The 7,872-nt window shown below is 41.7% G+C and overlaps 2 pseudogenes; one reads left to right on the top strand and one right to left on the bottom strand.

The window, feature by feature from the left end:
- LOC105478576 (ATP-dependent Clp protease ATP-binding subunit clpX-like, mitochondrial pseudogene) overlaps window positions 1-1,963 on the bottom strand; it is a 3,869-nt pseudogene extending 1,906 nt beyond the window's left edge.
- Window positions 1,964-2,951: 988 nt separating this feature from the next.
- LOC139360497 (proton-coupled zinc antiporter SLC30A5 pseudogene) lies at window positions 2,952-7,672 on the top strand (annotated as a pseudogene).
- Window positions 7,673-7,872: the final 200 nt, after the last annotated feature.

Raw genomic sequence — 7,872 nt, 5'->3', positions numbered from 1 at the left:
CTTTTTTCAAGTTTTCTGTCATCATGAGAAGAATCCAATACTTCACCTCCTCATTTTTCCTGAGGTATCTGTTGATTTACCTGTTGCTGCATTGATGCTCCTAAAGCATTGCCATGTGGGCTCATTCCAGCAATCTGAAGTAATTTTGTAAATCTGTACTCATCCTCCCGTCTTCTTACTTCTAACTCTCTTGGTGTTAATGATGTCTGCTTCTCAACCTCTGCTTGCTGTCTCAGATTAGCTGGGATATTATTATGTATTCTCTTATAATGATTGTACACAGCAACTGAAAGCACCTTCTTAGCAAATGACTGGCCAACAACATACTTGTCGAGGTAGTTACAAATCTTCTCAGGGGGAGGTGGTGGTTCTGTTGGAATGCCAATTTTACAGCTTCTGCTGCTGATGCAGTTTCTTTAATTATGCTTTTCTTTGAGTCTGCTTCAGATAGCACAACAAAAAAATGATGACATTTTTCATACTTGACAAAACGGGTGGATGACGCAAAGGTCTCTATATGTGTGCACCACTCGCCACATTTAGGATAGCGCAGCTGTTTCCGCCTTTCCCAGAATTCCCAGGGCCTGATTTCTTACTACTTCCCTCACTTGCTGATTTCTTATTTCCATTTCCAGAACCATCTTTACTTATCCCATCTTTTGAGGCAAAGTATGCTGGTGTTTCTGTAAAAGATCTAAGAGGAGCTCTTCGCAGAATCTGAGTTTCAAATGTCCCAAGTCTTCCTAAAACTGATATATGAATGCGACCACCAGAAATACCTCCCTGCGCGGAGGCGAGTGAGGAGGTGAAGTACAAGCACCGCAGCTGGGCATTTCCGCGGGGCCTAGGCCAGGGCTTCGCCCCGAGGACCCCCGGGTCTCAGCGGTGCGAATCCTGCTCGCAAGGCTCGCTGACTCGGTTCCGAACCCTTCCGCGGGCCCCAGACCCCGTGCAGAGTTCACCTGCCCTGCAGCCAGGCCTTCGCGCTTCTGTGCCCCACAGCCCTCTACTCACCAGAGTAGACACCCAACCCCGCCTCATGATGTATTTTTTTAATTACTAAAATCTAGGATTTCCCAGACTATTATGTAAATGTCCTCAAACTCATAGCACTTTTTACAGAAAACCACAGGTAGATATTGCCAGCAACGCATTATCAATATTATCTGGTGTTGTTGCCAGAAAGACAATGAGAGCTCTTTTCTATAAGCTCACACTCACAGAGAAAATCCTTTGGTATGTCTTAAAAGATTGGGAAATGAACAATCCAAAAATAGAATTACCAGTCCCACTTACAACATCAACAAAAGGAAAAATGGACCCATCCTCAGTCACCAAGACCTGAGAACAGAGAGTGGCAGCTCCTTCACACAGGTGGCAGAGAAAGGAAGCTGTCAGCCAGGGAGCCTCCTGGAGTATACCTGAGATGGGCAGAACTGGGGACATCAGTTCTCTACAGCAACACTGCAATGAGGAGCTGGAGTGACCTAGAAAAAATTCCAACACTTTTTGCTGGTGAGTGGCTCTACTCATTCATTCATCCCTGTTGCTGGTTCCCTTCTTGAAGCTTGAAAATAATCTGAACTTTGCATGTCAAGAGCTGCTGGCCTCCTCCCAGATATTAATTTTCTGTATTGGCTAGGTATTGGCTGCAAACACAAGATTAGATTACACAGAGAGTTGGGGAGTGAAACTGCTCCCACTCAGGCTGAGTCACCAGAGTCAGGCTGCATTACCAGACTCACCCCCTCAGAGGTTTCTGGGGTTGATTGACAGCTTGGGTCTGCATAGCTACCTCTCAGAGAACACACTGGCCACAGCTCCCAAGTTGTAGCTGTTTCTGCCTCCCCTGACCCAGAACTGCTACTTCCCTCAACGTTTCCAGTGATTTGTCGCATTTCATTTTGTCTTGTGTTCTCTACTGAAGCTGCCCGATTTTCGTTTTATGTGCCTTACCTGACATTTTGGGGGTTATTCACATTTTGAAAATGTATTTTCATTTTCCCTGTAAGAGAGAGCCTGTGTTTCTGGCTTGCAAACCAGGCTGGAGATGGCACCTTCCCCAGAGCTCAGGAATTCTGGGTGAGGATTGAATGTGGGGAATGTCACGAGATTTAGCCTGCTCCTGTAGGCAAAAGGACCTTTTGAAACACACAAGTGGAGATAGTTAGGTATTTCATACACATAACATAGTTGTGATACAAAAGCCAAAGAAAGACAATCACCAAATATTCTAGGACACTGGTCCTCACTATTAGTATGCATGAGAGCCACTAGGGCTATGGATGAAAATGCAAATTCCTGGGCCTCACTCCCAGGGATTTTGATTCTGTAAATCTGTGGGGAGTCCAGGAATCTGCATATTCAAAAAGCACTTGTATTAGTCAGTTTTCACAGTGCTATGAAGAGCTGCCTGAGGCTGGGTAATTTATAAAGAAAAGAGGTTTAATTGGCTCACAGTTCTGCTTGGCTGGGAAGGTCTCTGGAAATTTACAATCATGGCAGAAGATGAAGGGGAACCAAGGCATATCTTACATGGTGGCAGGCAAGAGAGAGGGAGAAAGTGCCACACTTTTTAACCATCAGATCTCGTGAGAACTCACTCACTATCACGAGAAAAGCATGAGGGAAACTGCCCCCATGATCCAATCACCTCCCATCAGATCCCTCCCTAACACGTGCGGTAATTCAAGGTAAGATTTGGGTGGGGAAACAGAGCCAAACCATATCAGCACCCATGACTTTAATAAATGGAGCTCACCAATAACTTCTGTGAAAATAAAGACTAACCAGATGAGAAAGCAAAGGCCATCTATTCTACAACAAATAAGTCAGCCACCATCACTTCCATTTTGGGAGAGACTCAAAGGCCAGCCGAGCAGTAGGAAAGCTTTACAGTGGAAAAGGTATCATCCTTTTTTTCACATGTTCCCTGATTCGAGGCTGTTGGCATGGGGAAGCTGAGGATAGCTAACTACATGTACGGCATCCTATGTGATTGGTTTAGGGTACATATTTGGCTTTCCTAGGTTGCTCCTAAGTTAGAAACAGGAACAAAAATTTGGGAAGCTGTCAGTTATTAATCAAGTCCTGGCCATTTGGAGCTGACTGTTACTGGAGTTATTGTTTAGTTTCCTGGATTGTTACTAGAGATAGTCTGACTTCCTACAAGTGTGACTTACAGCAAGTGGCTTCCTGGGCTATTTATTGTAGAAAAGTGGGTTGATTTCCTAGGCAGGTAGCTGTAGGGCATGAGTCAGAGTTCTGTTTTTATATGTGGTCCGGCCATTGTCTGTATATTTTGTCTGTGTATTTTGTCTCTCATCTCTGAGAAATACAGCCATAAACCAAGCTCTTTTTGTAACACAGAGCAGAACTTCAATACAGGGGACTGCTTTCTTCATTATTGCTGTCATCTATTTGTTGCTGCTTTTTGACAGTGATGATCTCAAGGCAAAAACGGCCGAACATCCTATTTAATTAGGATAGTCCAGGGCTCTAACTTACATGCTTTACACAACCATTGCCTTCTTAGGCATGGCAGATAACAAGCATGGAATATTATTGCTAGTCTTGGCTTTGTGGTGTAAAGTTGGTTTTCATACAGCTCCCAGAAAGCTCTCTATAGACATCAGTGGAGCCAAAAGTCTTCAAGCTTTATCCCATCTTATTTCCCGCTTCTCTTGTGCCCATGGGTCATTATCTTTCCTGTGACAACTGACATTAAAGATAAATCTTGGTTTTCTCTCTTTATGCCTTCCACAATGCTTATCTTCTTTGTCGTAATCCTGGATTACATGGAATCCATTTGTTCAGTCAAAATGGAAGTTTCCAAATGTCCCCACAATTGATCCTTTCCCATTTTTGTTAGTGCTTTGGAAATTGTTGAATACATCCAACAACAGTCTGAACAAAACGGCATACCAGGAAAGTGCAGAACACATTCTGTCTGGAGGAGTGGTAGTGAGTGCTAGGTCTTCATTTTGTCTACCAATGTCTTTTCATCTCCCTCTAAGAGAGGACGGAATGCTTTTTGCCTCTGTAGAATCATTCTATGATGTGTTGACCAGCAGTCTGGGTCTCATCTCAGATGTATTTCACACACTCTATGACTGCTGTGTTTTAGTCACGATATTTATTGCTGCCCTGATGAAAAGATGGAATGCAATGGGGATTTTTCTCCTATGGGTGCACCCAAAAAGAAATTCTCTCTCAATTTATTAATGGACTTTTTCTTTTTTCCAAGAAAATTCCATTTGTATTTCAATTAGTATTAAAACAAACTTACAAGTGTTTTGAAGGAATTGACCTCTTCCCTAAAATGTACCTTTCCATTCTGAGCAGCAGCTCTAATGTACTGTATTTCCTTGACACCATCACTAAGCATGAGCCACATCGTCAATTTGATAGCAGATTTGTAAAAACCAAACCAAAACATTACATTACATCCAGAATGTGATGATTCTTCCAAATCACTTTCAGCCACTGGCAGCAATCACAGTGACAGGCTGTCTACTCCCACTCCTGCTCCCCAGGCTTAAGCTATCAGAAAATCTGTTCTCTAATATATTTGGAAGTTCTAAGGTCAAACAACTTTCAGGGCTGCTTGATTCAGCTGCTCATCCATGTCCTCAAGGTCCCAGCTTGTGTTCATCTCGGCTTTGTGGTCGTGACTGTACTGGTTTCACCTCCAGGCTCCTGGCACACGGATGCAACAGTTTTGGTATCACATCCAAACACAGCAATGTCCAGAGATCCAAAGAGATTCTCAGTCTTTTTCTTAGGAAGGAGGGACCTTCCTAGAAGCCCCATAGCTTTTTTCCTTTCTCATTGGAAAAACAGGGTCACTAGTTCACTCTGAAACCAATTGCTGACATGGGGTGGGGGCCACTATAATTATTTAAGGCCAAACAGAATGTACCCTCAGGTGGTGGTGGTGGTGGTTTTTGTCATAATTGCAGATCTTGGACCTCCAAAATAAATGTGAAGCACAACAAAGAATACTTGCCTATTAGTTAGATTGCTTAATGTAAACTCTCAGTTTTGTTGAATTAGTATTATTGGAAATTAAACTGCCTTTTGAAAGTTAGATGGGAGCTTCTGACACATAGACGCTCAGCATCTCAGGGATAAATCTTCATAAAAGGAATAAACTGGTCACTCCAATTTCTCCTAGCTTTGAAAGTCGTAGAGTCTATTCTGGAGGACTATTTAATGAAGCAGTTTTGAATGCAACAGGAAAAGTTCCATGTAACAAAGTTTTATGTTTCACTGCTTCATCATATGTAATATTTTTTATTTTTATTTTTTATTTGTACAGACTTGGGGTGTACATTTACAGGTTTGTTACAAGGATATACTTCATAATGGTGAGGTTTGGGTTTCTATTAATAGATTTTTCTAATAGCAAAACTTGTTTTTGTGTTAGTCGGTGGCTCAATTGATCATCTAGGATTAGATACACATGTTAACACCAGTCTCAGCTAGAGGGCTGGCAGTAAACCTGATTGGTATCTATGCTCATAACAATACCTGTTGAGCTTCTCAATGAAGATGTCACTCATCTGATCATAGCCATTTGCATCTTATACACGGACACCATGACTGTGAAAGAGTCACAGCCATTAATGAGGCACGAATGCTAGAAGAAAGATGTATTTCCATATGTTTTGGCAGAGACACTTGGCAATGTGGGTGTGATCATATCCATTACGCTCACAGAGCAGTGTGGGTGGTTCATTGCTTAACTCTTCTATTCCTTTTTATTGCCACATGAATACTTCTCAGTGTTGTCCCATTAACTAAAGATGCCTGTGAGGTTATCAGGTCATCCTTTTGAGACTACCACCAGAATATCCAACAGATATACATACTACTTTTAAAAACTGAAGGCTTCGGCCGGGCACGGTGGCTCACGCCTGTAATCCCAACACTTTGGGAGGCCAAGACGGGCGGATCACAAGGTCAGGAGATCGAGACCATCCTGGCTAACACGGTGAAACCCCGTCTCTACTAAAAATACAAAAAATTAGCCGGGCATGGTGGTGGGTGCCTGCAGTCCCAGCTACTCGGGAGGCTGAGTCAGGGGAATGGCATGAACCTGGGAGGCGGAGCTTGCAGTGAGCCGAGATCGCACCACTGCACTCCAGCCTGGGCGACAGCGCAAGACTCCATCTCAAAAAAAAAAACCAAAAAAAAAAAAAAAAAAAAAAAAACTGAAGACTTCATATTACACTGAGACCTTCACTTTTTGATATCATTCTGCCACTATTGGGACAGGACCAACTGATATAGAGGTGACATCCAATGTGCTGGAACAAAGAATAGCACTGCAAGTTATAGGAGTAAAGACCCTAGAGTAAACAATTTAACAATTCAAGTGGAAAAAGGTTACTTTCAACATATGTCTGATCTAAGAACTGGATTTTATAATGTTCTGGCTATAACAAAACAAACGAAGAGTATGAAGTACTGCAAAAGACAGTATTTACATCATGTAAGATAACTCAACAACTACCCTGGGGTATGAGCAATAAAGAATAAATGACTCAGTATTTATGTTGCTGGAGGTAAAAAAAATTGCACACAATTATACAGAAACATGTCACCATATTTAAAAAAAATAATAAAGCTCCTCATTATTAAATCAAGGAGTCTTTCTTACAGGAAATTTAAATACAGAGTGAAACATTAATTGTAGAAGTAAAATAATTGTTATTTGAATTACATATATAAACAGAAGTTTAAAATGTAAGTGAACATGGTATATCATATCATCTTGGAAAAGAGACAAATAATAATGAGTTCTAATGAAGACCAAAATCACTTCTGGGTGTTTACTTCTTGTCAGAAGGTATCTCCACTATAAACTGTATTTGCATGCTTAAACACCTACAGTAAAGGTTGAACAACTTTTTGCATAGCCTAAGGATAAAATAGGAAAAAAGTTATATTTTATGGATTCTCTGTAAATAAAAGTAGTTCCTAATTATAACTTAAGTCCATTAAGTAAACTCTACATTGCCACTTTTACTGTATACTAAACTATTTGGGAAAATTTCAGCCACTGATATGAAATAAGCAATGAGAATATGAAAGTGTAACATTACAGTTTTTGATGTATCCTAAAACCAATCCTGGAGAGCCACAGGGGGCAAGGGGAGCTCCCATCCCCAGCCAAAAAAGGCAGTGAGTGATTGTGTTGTTGCAGAAACCAGGAGGATCAGAGAGACCTCAGGGTGAAATATTGGAGGATCTTTATTGAGTGCATTCAGACCCAGCAGACTTAATGTCCAAAAACTGGGCCCTGAACAAAGACAGGGTCTTGCTTATATACCTTCTTCTGAGTGGCATAAAAGTGAATGTAAAGAAGAAGAACAAAGGCAGTTTATCAAACAGTGACAGGCTCATAACTCAGGTTTATATATGTCTCTTGCTCTGTGGCCCCTACGGCTGTTATCTAGCTTTTGCTAAAGGAGTCTTGCCCAAACTTATGTCCTTTGCTGTGGTGCCTAGATGGCTACAATCTAGGATCACTCGAGCATGTCCTGTGACCTTTGTTATGCAGCTCAGATGAAAAACAGAAACTTACAGGTATTAGTGTCAGGCCTGTGAGCCCAAGCTAAGCCATCATATCTCCTGTGACCCGCAGGTATACATTCAGATGGCCTGAAGCAACTGAAGATCCACAAAAGAAGTGACAATAGCCAATTACTGCCTTAACTGATGATATTCCACCATTATGATTTGTTCTTGCCCCACCCTAACTGATCAACTGACTTTGTGACAATATACCCTCCCTGCCCTTGCGATAATGTACTTTGTGATATTCCCCACCCTTATGAATCATACTTTGTATGATACACTCTCCTC

This window comes from Macaca nemestrina, chromosome 20, assembly GCF_043159975.1.
Source record: "Macaca nemestrina isolate mMacNem1 chromosome 20, mMacNem.hap1, whole genome shotgun sequence".
Classification (NCBI taxonomy): Eukaryota; Metazoa; Chordata; class Mammalia; order Primates; family Cercopithecidae; genus Macaca; species Macaca nemestrina.
Note: the sequence above shows the minus strand (reverse complement) of the source record. Positions and strands in the feature narration are given on the sequence as shown.